General features: G+C 48.1%; 1 protein-coding gene across 5 annotated transcripts in view; it reads right to left on the bottom strand.

Moving 5' to 3' along the window:
- LOC144931634 (uncharacterized) overlaps nt 1-9,939 on the bottom strand; it is a 29,517-nt gene extending 19,578 nt beyond the window's left edge. For 4 of the 5 annotated variants that reach the window (XM_078855731.1, XM_078855734.1, XM_078855735.1 and 1 more), the window contains exon 1: nt 9,788-9,939. The gene's annotated coding sequence lies outside the window, so the exon portion shown is untranslated. Of the gene's footprint in view, nt 1-9,663; nt 9,768-9,787 lie in introns of those variants that run through there. The other variant, XM_078855733.1, reaches the window with a different exon arrangement.
- Between the last annotated feature and the right edge of the window lie 4,988 nt (nt 9,940-14,927).

Raw genomic sequence — 14,927 nt, 5'->3', positions numbered from 1 at the left:
CCATTAATGATTGTACTGTTCAGCCCTGGTTATTGTTAGAACGCACCCTGGCAATAGAGATGTACAATTTGCACCACTGGCTCAGGGCTGTAAGCAGAGGGCCTCCCCGATGCTCACAAAAGCAGTCGCCCTGTAGATCCCCACCGTACCAGTCGCATCCACATAGTCACTGTGTACCCCATAAGGAGGAATAATTCAATTTGCTTAAATCAAAATCTATTCATACAACTTGAGTTAAGTTCCACTTTCCAAAAGCTTGCTTCTCTGTAATGATCACCACTGTTACGCTGCGTCTGAAATGCATGTTTAACTGTATAAAGGTCATAATACACAGATAGAACATGTTTTAATAAGATGTATACTTTTGATCCAGCTTATCAATACAAGTTTTGATTGGAATACAATTCACAAAGCACTACTTTTATTTAACTAAATGGCGATTATTTGCATTCGATTTTTTGTTAAAGACTCGAACATGGAAATGACTGCAATCCATTCCTGTTCCTAATACAATACAGAGCGCAGAGTAACACTTATCATGAAACAACTCGCAATGGATACCTCCTGGCCTTGGCCCAGTGTCCTTCACGGGTCTGTCTCACAACAACTCGACTGCATCCCTTTCAACTGTGCATTTGAGCTCGTGGTTACGCCTGCGTCTGCTTCCAAAGCTTTACCTCTTGCGGTCATGCAATTAAAACCAATTTTTGAGCACACTTGCAGTCATTGGTTATCAGGTTGAAAAAAGAATCCGCTCTGCACTTGAAAACCTGGTTGGTGACGGAAAACCAGATTCAAACACAAGGTCTAAGCGGAGCTGGCTTGTGTCTCAGATAAACATTATGAGCCTATTAGCACAGTTGGCTGCGTACAGTGCGAAAGAAGTTCAACATACACACAATAAACCTCTATATAATTTAACGAATCAAACACCATTGATCATGTACTAATCACAAGACAGCTTTGCATGAGGATTAGTGTAGAAGCCTCTGGAAGGACGGACACACTCGGTCAGTGAGCTCTGATATATGACCTGGCCTCACTGTGTTTAGAGTACAACATTTCGCCAACAGCGCTTTAAGTAAACAGTCCTCAATTTACCTCAACTCGCAAGACGTTGCAAAGCGCTGTAAATAATTCATGGGACACCAATAATTATGTTGTTACCCAAGCGGGGAGCACTGTACTTACAGTAGCAGACTCTAAATTACAAGGTTGCAACTTCAAAGTTCACTCAGGGGTCAACTCAGCCCATCATCCCTTGCAGAGTGAATAAAACGAGTGCCACTTTGGTTGAAAGTCAACCGTGGGTGTCTGTCCCCCACCACAGAAATGTGGAATTTTCACTGCTGGCTCGGGGCTGCCAATGGAGGTGAGCGCCATCCCCAATACTCTTTTAAGCCGGGGGAGTTGTGTACTTGACCTGTGTTGAAGTTATTGTAAATTTAAGAGACATTGTGAACTATTCCATCCAGATCTGGTCTGGGTTATTCTGGGGAGAACTAAAAAAAACTGGGGTCGAGTAGGAACTGCACATTTCCTCACAGGCGAGCACGTGTGCGGCTGGGGTTTTTTGTTAGAGATTTACTTTCCCAAATATGTTTTGATTAACCCATGTGGTGCAGCGAAATCCTGTGGATAAACTCACCCCCGGCCATTGGAAAGAGTAATTTCAACCACTGGATCTGGCGCTATGAACAGGATGTTATCACCACCCCATGCTCAATTGTGCAAAAAACCAATTTGACTTTTGAAAGAGCAATGTTCATGTCATTGTCATGTCATGAGATAAATAAACTTATTTTCGGGATTCTCACAGCAACTGGGTGGCACTCCTTCCTAATGCCGGTCTTGCATTAAACTTGCAGAGTAAATTCCACATTTCTATGATAGGACCCTATTGGTGGCCTAGCATTAGAACAGCATTCTGAATGCCACATTCATATGACATGACCAGTCTGTCATAAGTCAACCACCGTTGATGTCCCACAAAGTGGTACTGATTTTATCAACCCCTACATATGGATGATGATTCGTCGAGTCAACTCCCGACTAGGATAAACTTGCAATTTTCCTACTGTACAACCACGTGGCCAGATTGCTCCTTGAACAGCTGCGATGGGGGAAACGTCAACGAGAATTAACCAGAAAGCCCCCCATCCCCCTCCACTCCATCCACATCCTGGATTTTTTTGTGTTTATGGAAGCGCTGGACTTAAATATCGCCCCGCTGCGGCTGTGGACGTGCAGGACGGGCGTACAGTGCAAACAAGGCAGCCCTTGGCATGTCCGCAAGAGTGTGACCTCAGGACACGAGCACAACTATCATCCGCCGCGCTGTAGTAAAAGCTAAGGTTCCCCTGTTACTCTGCTGTAGATAAGGCTGCCACTGGGTCACCTTGCCAAGGTCATTTCTAATTGTACTGCACATTAGTTTCCTATGCGTGCGTACATTGTCAGTAGACCCCCCAAACGCAAGCGTACGCATTTGGGTTAACCCCCCCCTCCCCCCTCCATGCGTCCGTACTAAATGGGTGGCCCTGAATCAGGAGTGCGGGGGAAGGACAACAATCGAAACACAAAAACTAATTTACGGTACACGTGCAGTAATAGGGTACACGTGCAGCCCTGACATTTCATGCTTAGGCCACTGCTGGCAGAAGGGCCTCCACTAGAGGAGAGATCTCCTTTAAGAGGGTATTTTGCCATACTTTACCTCCCTGGCCAGGCATCTTGAAAAGGTGTGAGTACCCACACTTTACCCCACCACATGCCACATGTTGATGGACTAACTGTATTCACACACAGTACCGAATAGAGCGTTCACGGCTCTGTGGGAAAATAACCTTGTACGTGCTGGGTCGTTTATTTAATTATTTCAACAATAATACTGGGTTTTCATGTGCCAGTTATTTTAGTTGTAGAGCAATTGGGCTGCACATCAAATGCGCCTGGGAGAGTTAAAACAAAGTGCGGGCGGGCGATGTTCGTGCACTCAAAACACAGAGCCACGTGTCCCGAAGTCACTGGGAAGGCAGCGACGGCGAGCCTCTTTGGATGTAGACGAACTCCGTCTACCTTCACGAGAAGACCAAATGCACACTCCTGCCATCATCAGCCATGATCAATCCACTACTGGATAAAGGTTTCCCCGCTACGTAGAACATCTCTCAGTCCTGCGATGTAACAATGTGATGCTAGCAACTGCACACGAGTCGACTTCGTCGCTCCATCTCCGCGGTGGATGGCCTCTCAGGCGAGTTTCCTGCTTTGGCTTCCAGTGATCTGCTAGTCTCACCCACTGGCAATCATCTCTTCCAGTGACCTGTCCTGCGCCCAAGACTACTCACTTTTCTTAACAACAAGAGTGTGACCTCAGGACACGAGCACAACTATCATCCGCTGCGCTGTAGTAAAAGCTAAGGTTCCCCTGTTACTCTGCTGTAGATAAGGCTGCCACTGGGTCACCTTGCCAAGGTCATTTCTAATTGTACTGCACATTAGTCTTATCTTAAAGGAAATTCATGTCGTGACTTAAACCAAGGCGCTTTACAAAGAATTAACAATGGTAAAACATATTAATGTAATGGTGGTGAGGTGAATGAAATAGAGAGGAAGCAATGGGCGAATCTGTGATGCGTGAATTCGGTGAAAGGGAAATTAATACCAGTAAATGATGATGATGATGGATTGATGATTGGGCAATGAGTGATAGCCATATAATGAGAATGAGAAGGGGGAACAGTAACGGTGGTGGTTATGACGGGGAGATTAAGGGGTCGTGGGAGCAGAAACTAGTAAGCGAAGGTGACTTTAATGTGGAGGTGAAGTTTGATCGAGTGAAGGGGGTCGAGAAGAGAAGCTGATACTCGTGTGCGAGTGTCTCTGTATTTCTAAGACTTCGCCACTTGTCTTCTACAACATTCACAGCCTCCAGAAACACCATGGCTGTCATGAGGGTTAGTTGACCATACTTCATTACACTGGTCATCGCAGGTTAGTAGGCATGTAATAATGGATTGGTGCAAATAATGAGGCACCAAACTATCAACCAAGGTCAATCCTCACGATACACGCATCAAATTGGGTGCGTAAGACTCGACGACGTAAAAGTTATTCAAATCACGTGAATAATACGCTAATCTATCCACTCATTTGTTCCCATTTATTTTTTTTAGCAAAAATCTAGCAACAACGCCATGTTTAAAAAAAACTACTGATAAACTGTGGCCCTAATCTTCTTTAACCTAACACAAATGTACACGTTTAAATAGATTTCCCATTTTGTGTAACTTTGCTATTTTTGCGAATCGCATGTTTAAAGAGGCACAAACCCTTGCAAACCTGGCTTTTCTTGATCTTTCTGAATCTGTTTTTGTCGTAAATGCCAGCTTCACTGGATAGGTCAGTATGAGCCTTGTGGCAGTCTGCTTGATAAACGCCGACTGAGAGATGTCTGAATTGCAGTCGGCTCTCGACAGCACGATCATTATAATGTTGACCACTATTAAGCACACAGAGTATCACCACGCTGTGTTGCAGTGCTTAAGTTTACTTGCGTTTTTTTAAAATACTCTCTGTATTCCCGAGTCTGGGTTTTGATGGATAGTGGTTCTAAATAGCAGCATCTGCTTCTATTCCAATATTCTTCTTCTATATAAATATATTTAACTCCCCAATCTACTGAGGTATTCCCAATGACCTTGGCTATTCAATATTTTGCACTGCCACCACCATTTGGTCTTTTGTTTGAGTTGCCACCTTTTCCAAAGATAAAACCGGGACTTATTTCTCAGTCAGTCTACCATAAAACTATGCAACACACTACAATAAAATTCAACACATCAGACCTCGGTACAAAACAATTACTGCCACCCAACACACACAAAAGATGCTAATTCGCGGACTGCCTGGGTCAAATCAGGACAGGTAGCAAGCGGCCATTCTGTGTAGTGTCACCAGCGTCTGACATTGATTTGTATTTGACTTTCAAGCGATCTGCTCAGACATTTGTGGCGACATATTTATTTAATCGTGTTCACATTTCATGGTTGTTACACCCATGAATTACTGAAAAGAGTATTTTAATTTACTAGTTGTACAAGAGGTGGCACATTCGCAAGAACATTATTTTCTTGCGTGTGATGACAGCAATATGTTCAGGAGCTATATATCAGTCTGTTCTCACATAACGCTGCGTGTTGTTTTCATAACGCGAATTGGATATATAACGCGACGAATGTATTTGGGAACACATTTTTTTATAACGCTGTTTGCGAATTGGATATAACGCGATCGAGTGAATGGAACCACGTCGCGCGAGTAGTGGCATCGCACAACGCGTGACATGACACAAGGCATTGGGATGCTGCTGGATGCTTCTAGACGCTACCCACGCGCCTCAGTCTTTGTTCGGCCTGCGTACGCATCTCACGTGTTATCGCGGACTGCGTTTCATCCCTACATTATTCATTACAACGCGATTTTTCCATAACGCGGTGTTCTTCAAGAACACAACTACCGCCGCGTTATAGGAAAACAGGCTGCACCAATGCCGAAGTCTGCTGAGCACAACGAGAGGACTTCGGGAGAGAGTTTGTGTAGTTGTGCTCCAAGTGTTCCCTCTCCCCCACTCCCCGCGTTGTCAAGGGGGCCCGCGATGTTAATGCCAATGGGAGAGCACTCGGGATGTTTGTGTATCACGAGAAATGGGCATTGGAGGGACTTAGGCCACCGCAACAACTCGCTCAGATGTGGGCAGAGCGGTCGGGGATGCGATTTGGCAGCACAACCGATGGACTAAAAGGTTCGGAATCGGTTTTTAATTAATTTAAAAAATCATAAATCCCAACGAAATTGGAAGGGGGGAGGGGGTCATTGTTGCCCATGGGTTTAATTCGGGAAAATGTCAAAACTGGGTGGTTTTTAACTTTTGCCAACAAAACTGGATCCCAAATGTCAAAACTGGGTGCACCCTGGGTGGCCAAAAACTTGAGTTTTGGACACTCAGGGTGCACCCAGTTTTGACATTTGTCAAATTCACTTGATAATTGTATACTAGCACAGTGTGCCAGCACCCCATTCATCCAAACACTTGGTATTTGTATACTGGCACACTGTGCCAGCACCCCATTCATCTAAACACGTGGTATTAGTATGCTGGCACAGTGTGCCAGCACCATATAACTACACACACTTGATATTTGTACGCTGGCACAGTGTGCCAGCACCCCAACGACCAACATTTCAAGCTACGGCTCGGACTCGGAAGTGAGCTCGGGGCGGGCTTGCGACCAGGCGGGTGCACTGCCACCTTGCTCACATTCGAATGGCAACCCTCCACCCCAAGAAGACTTTTACCACGCGCCGCGAGGCCATCCACGGCATCCAAGACTTTGCTTTGCAACAAGGCAAGCGCGCGGTCCTTGACCTCAAGCGAAGCGGCGGACGGCACGTTGCCATCGTCTGCTCTAGTTCAACACCTTGTTCCTTCAAGGTGAAGCTGACGAAGCTCACGGGGGAACGACGCGGCTTCCGCGTCTCGGCGCTGTGCACGGATCACCACGGCTGCACAGGCACTACCAAGATCACGCAGCGCCAAGTGGAGGCGAACACGACAGCCCGTTCGGCCTTTCGCGCCAACCCCCGTACCTCCGCACCGACTGTCATTGCCCAGGTCGCCGTCGTTGCTCACGTCATTGTCCCGACCCGGATGATGTACCGCGCCAAGGACACGTGCATCGCGGCGAACGAGAGTGCGGCCCATGCAGGCTTCGAGTTCATCAACTCGCTGGTGGAGACGTTCGGCAAGCTCAACGCGACGACCTGCAGTGTGCGAGAAGATGCGGGCATCTTCTGGGGTGCGTTCATCTGCAACCCGATCGCACGCTCGTTACAGCCAAGTCTTCAACGCGTCGTCGGCATCGACGGGTCGCACATGAAGGCGCGCGCCTACAATGGAACCATGCTCGTCCTCGTTGGGCGCGACGGCAACAACCGCAACGTCCTTCTCGCCGTGGCGCTGGTGCCGTCCGAGACGGCAGCGGCCTACGACTGGTTTCTCAACTGCTGCACGACCAACGACATCGAGCTCGACGGTACGCCGGTCTTCTGCGATCGTGGCACGGGCATCCTAGCCTCCGACTGGAAGGACCTCATGCTCATCCACTGCACGCGGCATTTGATCTGCAACGGCGTGGACAACATCGGCTCCGCGTTCACGCCCGACCTCCAAGGCATCATCTACGATGCCCAAGGGTGCGCCTCCGAGGCCGCGTTCCGCAGCTCCTTGGGCTGCTTGGGCGTAGCTCTGCCTGCGGCGGCCACGTACTACAACAAGATCGACCCCCACACGTGGGCGCTCTACCCGCACCTGCACACGACGCCATTGTACGGCTGGCGCACGACGAACTTTGTGGAGTCCACGAACAGCGAGGCCCTGCCGGCTCGCGAGATGGACCCCTTCCACTTCCTCATGCACCACATGGAAGACATGATGACGATGGCCTTTGCCCACCGCAGCGACGCCGAGAAGTGGGCCGCTCAAGGGCGTGTCATTACGCCGTACGCTCAAGGACTCATCGACGCTCAGCAGGCGTTGGCCCCGAGGTACAAGGTCTACGAGAGTACCTCGACGCGTGCATACGTCAAGGATCCAGACGCCTACGCCTCTGCCAAGCGCCGAGTCGATCTCAGCTCTCGGTCATGCACGTGCGGGTACATGAAGCAGATGGGCTTGCCGTGTCGGCACTACATTCGTGCCCTCATGGCGTTTGGGCGGATGCCCGAGCTCTACGACGCATGTGCGGTGTGTTACCAAGTCTCTGCCATCAACACGACATGGACCTCGGTTGCCGGTATCGAGCTGCCCATTGCCGAGGAGCTGCAACGCGACAACACCATGATGCCACCTCCTCGCCAGAAGAAGGCTGGCCGCCCGAAGAAGCGTCGGATTCGCAAACGTGGCAAAGGTGGCCCATTGGGCCTCACGCGGTGCTCCTTCTGTCGCGCCAAGGGCCACAACAAGCGCTCTTGCCCGTCGAAGTAGTTATATATATGTAACAAACATGTTTTGTTCTAAGTGTGCAGCACCATACTTCGACGCAAACACTATCTACCGTTGTTCTACTGTAGTAGGTGTAGCATGCAAGCTGGCACACTGTACCAGTATACAAATGGCAAGTTTGTGTATGTTCGCGAGCTGAAAGTGTTACTGTAGTTGCAAGCTGGCACACTGTGCCAGTATACATATGGCAAGTAAGTGTTACTGTAGTAGCGAGCTGGCACACTGTGCCAGTATGCAAACGGGAAGTTTGTGGTGCAAGGTATGGAACATGAGCCACGAGAAACATCATTTGGAACGCTCTAAATCTGTGGCGACATATGGATGAATAACGCAAGGACCTAAACGTGTACAAAATGATACATTAAATCGTACACCTTCTTCACCCAGTTTTGACATTTGTCCACATTGAACATCACCCAGTTTTGTCATATCAAAAAGCACCATCCTGTTTTGCCTGTCGTTTTCCAAGACCACCCAGTTTTGACATTTGGGATCCAGTTTTGTCGGCAAAAGTTAAAAACCACCCAGTTTTGACATTTTCCCGGTTTAATTCCTATTCACACGCAGCACATGACGATGTGTTTTGTGTGTGTCGCACGCACCGAGAAATGAAATCATGGCAGAATGTCACAGAAGGAATGATTCTCCACTTAAATATCAATGCGCTTTGCAAAGGATTTAATACAGTATTGACAAAAGGACTCGCAACAATTGTACAATTCATGAGCATAGAGCAAAAAAGCATTCACGTCAAGGCCGAACTAATAATCAACCCGTTCATACAGCGGCGCATTGACACCGAGCTGCAACAGTTTGATGATAAACCACGCACGCAGGTGGGCGGACTGCTGCTACGGACTGCATGGAACACGTGGCGCTGTTTGCGAGCACCTATTAAGTACGAGCCACAGTCGGGTTAACACGTGGACCCGTGTGGACTGTCGGGAGGAGGCGCGGGGCTTACCAGTGGCTGGAGCCAAGCCCCGACCGCCTTTGTCTCCCCAGAGCACCACCGCACTGGCAAATGATCGAGGCCCAGTCGAACCCAGGCAAGGTGAGAGCCGGGACAGGCAGAGGGCAAGTGTCCTCGTTGCGGCACAGGTCAACTCGGCACAGCGAAACGCGTGGCTGGGGCAATGGTGCGCAGCGGTAAAAGCGCACTGCGGCGTCCAAGTTCGAGTGCAGCTCTCACGGCTAACATCAGTGGCGAGTGATATTAATTGGTTCCTGGCACTTCCCCTACCCGCCACCAACTAAACCGCGTGAAGTACAGTATAGCAAGGTCAATCATCCCCACGAGAAACACGTGGGGGGGGGGGCACAGGCCTTGTCAGCAGTCGATTAAAGCCAGGGCCGTACATTGAATGGCAAATCACCACCAACAACGCGGGCGATGGCTGTCGCTTACAGAGGGAAACTCGTGCTGTTAGCGAGCACATACCGAGGTCGCCTTGCACACAACGCACGCCGCCGCCGTCACCACCATCACACACGCACACACCGGCGAGGCCTGCTCAGTTTTCAGAGGGCACAGCATCCTGCCCACGAAGGGTATTCAACACACAGCCGCAATGTCACTTGCACACCCCCCAACCCACCAAGAAACCACGCGGCTTAAGCGGACGAAACTCATCCCATTCCATCAATTCGCGCGAGACATCGGATTTCCGGCCACTCTTTTGCGATGCGTTCCTCCTCTCCCCTCCGCCTGCCACCGCTTACCCGGTCCGCAGGAGCAAAGCAGCGGCAGCGGCTGCTCTCGGGATCGTTTTTGTGTTGTAACTCCGACTCGCACACGCTGCCCGTGACGTCGCCGCCGCCGCGAGGAAGGAGGTCGACACGTTTCCAATTACGGTGTGGGGAGGTGTGAGGGATGGGGGGTGGGGGGGTGAGGGATGGGGGTTGAGGGTGGGGGGTGAGAGATGAGGGTTGAGGTTGGGGGGTGAGGGATGGGGGTGGGGGGGTGGGGGGGTGAGGGATGGGGGTGGGGGGGTGAGGGATTGGGGTTGGGGGTTAGGGATGGGGGTTGGGGGTGAGGGATGGGGGTGAGAAATGGTGGTGAGGAGTGAGGGGAGGGGGTGAGGGATGAGGGATGGTGGGTGAGGGATGGGGAGTGGGGGGTGAGGGATGGGGGTGAGGGGTGGGGGGGATGGGGGGACAAATTAATGTAGACCCCCCCCCATGGGTCCTAGCGTCGGTTGCACGTGTAATGATGAGGTGACACTGCTGCTGTGTTCATTTACGAAGTTTGTTGCGGTGGATATAGAAGAATCCACATTTTCTGCATCGCAAACATTTTGCATATGCAGGGTCGCCCAACAGTCAGGACACATGAGGTCATATTTATTTTAACAAATCACAAGGTTATTGAATTTATTTTAACAAATGTTCAAACTGTCTGCCAGCATTAATACGTACATGAATTATGTTTTGAAATTAATTTAGGATGTTTTTTTTAAGGTTACAAGTGCAATCTTTGAACATTCATCAGTTATGTTTCGTCTCAATTAGTGCAGGGTTTTTGGACGAGTTTTGTAAGCGATTGAAGAAAATGTATACATATCAATAATAGATCAAATATGAACTTAAAAAATAAACAATACCCATTTTTTTAAAACATTATTAGTGCGTGGGGCGCCATGAACCCAGCGACCCGAGTTCGAGTCCCTCTCACGGCCAACATCAGTGACAATTATCTGAAGCGGTGCCGGGCCTCCCCTAGGTCGACTCAGCCTCAAAGAAGTGAATATCTGGTGCGGTGTGAAAATACACACCGCACAAAAGAGGCCGGGCGTGGTGCTGGCCACCCACCCCTCGTGTGCCCTCCCGGCTTTCATCCGGTGCTCGTTCACTATAGTTGCCCCAACAGTTTGTTAAGGCTACGTGGAAGGGAAATGTGCCCTTGGGAAGGATAGAACAGTGCGCAAGGACGCAGGTTTAGTATGCGTGTCGGTGCAGTAGGGGGCAGTGCAGCAAAAAACGATTCTGTATTACAACCCCAACTTCACCCACCCGTCCTGACCATCGCGGTGAATAAGTAATATTTAAAAATACTTTTTTTAAACACGCTTTAATGAAATGTACCGTACGAGTAATGGTAAAACTCCACAACTCCAGGAAGTGGCCACAAAGCTTACCATAACGTAAGGGGCCATGGTGATTTACAGCCAACGTCAGTTGAGTGTGGACAATTAGACCCAAGGCGAAATATTTAACCTATAAAAAGATGGTTTAAAAAAATGTAATGATAGAATATAGTATTGTCATCAGTATGACATAAGTATACCAAGTTTGCAGTCGATACCACATTGGGAAGTGGGTTAAACTTGAGTTACAAGATTTGAGGATACGACAACAACAACAGACAGAGTTAATAGAAAGCGTGTAAAAAGATTGTTTAAAATATGTTTTTATGATAGAATATAGTATTGTCATCAGTAAGACATAAGTATACGAAGTTTGCAGTCGATACCACATCGGGAAATGGGTTAAAATGGAGTTACAAGATTTGAGGATACGACAACAACAACAGACAGAGTGAGTTAAATAAAAGCGTGTAATAATAAAAACTATCTTTCGATTTAAAGCTTTCGTGACTGCAGGGATTCATATTCTTAGTTCTTTAGGTAAAGTCACGTAGAAGGGAAATAATATAATAAAATAAAACATAATAAAATACAATTCTCACGACGTTTCAGCTACAACGCAAGCAGCCGTCCTCAGGTGAAGAAACAGAGCTGTCGGAAAGACAACGTCCTAATTTGCTTGCGTTGTGGCCGAAACGTCGTGAGAATTTTCTTTATTATGTTTAATTTTTATTATTTTATTATTTCCCTTCTACGTGACTTTACCAAGATAACCAAGAATAAAAAATATCCCCCACCAACAGACGACCCACACACAGTGGGGAGGCCCTCGTCCAGCAGTCGATTGCCCTTATTTTACAGGACATGGCAGAATCAACGACCGTGAGTACACCAAGACCCCAGTGGGAGCTGGGACAAAGAATACACTGTGTTAAATTTTACTACAAGACAGGCTCGTTTAAGAAAACCCAGGACAGTTTCATGCGTCAGTTCGAATGTGAAAAGGCTCCATCCAAAAGCAGAATTCAGAACTGGGTGGCCCACTTCGAGAAGTATGGGACCGTGGAGAACCTCAACGCTGCCAGTGAGAACCGTCCAAGCCACTCGGGACGTCCCAAGAAGCGAACAGCCGAGCTGGTCGAAAGTGTGAGAGAGTCTCTCCAGCAGAGTCCGAAACGCTCTGTGCGTAAGCGAAGTCAGTCCCTCGGTATGTCCCGTGAGACTTGCAGGAGAGTGCTGGTGAACGATATCAGGGCTTACCCATACAAAATACAGACGCTGCAGACCCTTACAGCCTCAGACAAGAAGCAGAGGAGCGCTATGGCAGTCAAGATGCTCGAGAAGATCGAGGAGACACCAAGTTTCCTTAACCTCCTTTGGACCTCAGATGAAGCCCACTTCCATCTTGACGGAAAGGCGAACTCCAAGACAAATGTCTTCTGGGGGTCCTCCAGACCCAATGAAGTAGCCACCAAGCCCTTGCACTCTCCTAAGTGCACGGTGTGGGCTGCAATCTCGGCCAGAGGCATCATCGGACCAATCTTCATCGAAGAATCTGGCGTAGCAGTGACAGTCACCAAGGAGCGGTATGTGGAGGTCCTCAAAACCTTCAAGAGTGAGCTCCAGACCCTCTACCCGTCGCTCATGAGCAAGTTCTGGTTCCAGCAAGACGGAGCAAGTTCTCACACCTCAAACCTGTCCCGAGATTGGCTGAAAGAGAACTTCGGAGGCCGAGTGATCAGTCTCAAGACTGATTTTGAGTGGGCACCCCATAGCCCGGACCTAAGCCCCCCAGATTTTTTTCTTTGGGGCTATCTTAAGGACAGAGTCTACGCAGGGAAACCCAGAACCATCACGGAACTCAAGGAAACCATCAGGGAGGAGATGAGAGCCATTACCAATTCAGTCTGTAAGAACGTCATGGACAACTTCGTGCTGCGCCTCAAGAAATGCACGGAGCTAAATGGAGGCCATCTAGAGCACATGCTGTAGAACGGAGAAAAAAAGGCCAAAGACCCTAGTGTTTTGATTTGATGTTTTGAATATAATAAACTAGTTATGACCAAAGTTTCATTTCATTCGGACAAAACACTAAGAAACGGGGCCTAATTAGAGTTGGGGCCCGTTTTTTTTGGGTCACCCTGTATACATGAACTTTATGTACCGAATTAGCAGCCCCCACATAATCCGCGTATTGGGAAATAAACCCCACTTTATGAACACTGAACTAGTGTGAGTTATTACCGTATTATTCCAATAACACGCATTATTTACCCCCCGTATGTTTAAATGGAAAGTTGAAGGTGCGTCCAATAAATGTGTGTCCAGCTTTACTTTGTCTATCTTTCGTGTCATATAATCCGGAGAACACGGTAAGTCTTGCTCTTGAAAGCGCTTTGGAGGTGGGGTTGGCGGAACACGCAGATATTGCGTGCTGTCAAATTATTCGAGGTGGCCGGGAGATGGCAGTACAGCAAGTGGATACAGCGAGTGGTTGTTGACTGATTGTCTCCCTCGTATGCGTGGGGTTTTTTTTCTTCCGGATACCACGTTTTCCTCCCACATTTTAAATATTCCAAAGATTGGACTCAAATCCCGAAGCAGCACTCTCCTGGAAAGTGTTCAGTCTGTGACGCGCACCAAGATACCATTTTAAGACAAAGCATTGTAAGGGACTCGTTTTCCGAGACAATAACATACATTCAACATTCCCATGACGGGGGCTAGTCTATCCATAGAATGACAGATGTTTACATCCGACAATGTTGTACTCGCTTTAACTACCTACATGGTATGATGGTATGAATCAGTCTCGGACAGGGATTTGAAGTCAACACATGACTGTTCGTAATTTTGCTTCAGAATGTCATGGTCCCCGTCATACAAATGTGGATTGGCGACACAATGAGATATACAATACTGTACAATAAAGCATGCGTTTACATTCAATATACATGCAGCTTCATCTCAATCTCGAAAGGAAATGCTCGACATTTTTGACTGCACGCTCACGTATTTTGGGAAACGTCAAAAAATAGTAGACAATAGGAAGACAAACTTTCCATTGTGACTGCTTAAAGGTCTCGACACTGGCAAATCACAAACAAATTGCTTCAGCGGTATAGAACGTCACTGTATTTGCAACTGGCGTCCAGTAAGCTTTCGCATCCAGTGTGAGCTAGCCATTGTGGCACAAGAAAGCTCTGCATGGTCTTGGACCAATGTACGTGCGGGCCCGACTGATCTGCCATACGACTGGGGTTTATACGCTCCGCTCTTCAGAGCAGGACATTACTACTACTCTTCCAGCCTCGGCTCTTGCGCTCAACGCTGGTGGGGGAGGGTGGGGGGCTTTTCAAGTGTTGCCCCAAAGATCTCAAATGCCTCGCCCGCGGTGATCCGGCACGCTACGAGCCTCAGTGTGTTTAGAAGGGAGTGCAAGGCTCATTATTTTCTCATGGCTTTTACTTGACCGTTATTTTGTCTTTGAATTTTATTTTAGTATACAATGTTTTGATACGCCCTTAAGTTGAGGCGATATTAAATTCTATATAAATATGGTTTACGGTTTAGTATGTATATTCTTGGTTCTTTCGGTAAAGTCACATAGATAGTCACGTAGATTCTATCTACGTGACTTTACCGAAAGAACCAAGAATATGAATTCCTGCAGTCACGAACGTTTTAAGTCAAGGTTTAGTATGTCTCATGGATAACGCATATTTGCCGTCACCCATAATCTTTGGCAACCCAGCACAGAAAGAGTTGTTTTAGTT

The sequence above is a fragment of the Lampetra fluviatilis genome, chromosome 4 (assembly GCF_964198595.1).
Source record: "Lampetra fluviatilis chromosome 4, kcLamFluv1.1, whole genome shotgun sequence".
NCBI classification, from domain to species: Eukaryota; Metazoa; Chordata; class Hyperoartia; order Petromyzontiformes; family Petromyzontidae; genus Lampetra; species Lampetra fluviatilis.
The sequence above is the reverse complement of the archived record's forward strand: the minus strand, read 5'-3'. Positions and strand labels throughout refer to the sequence as shown.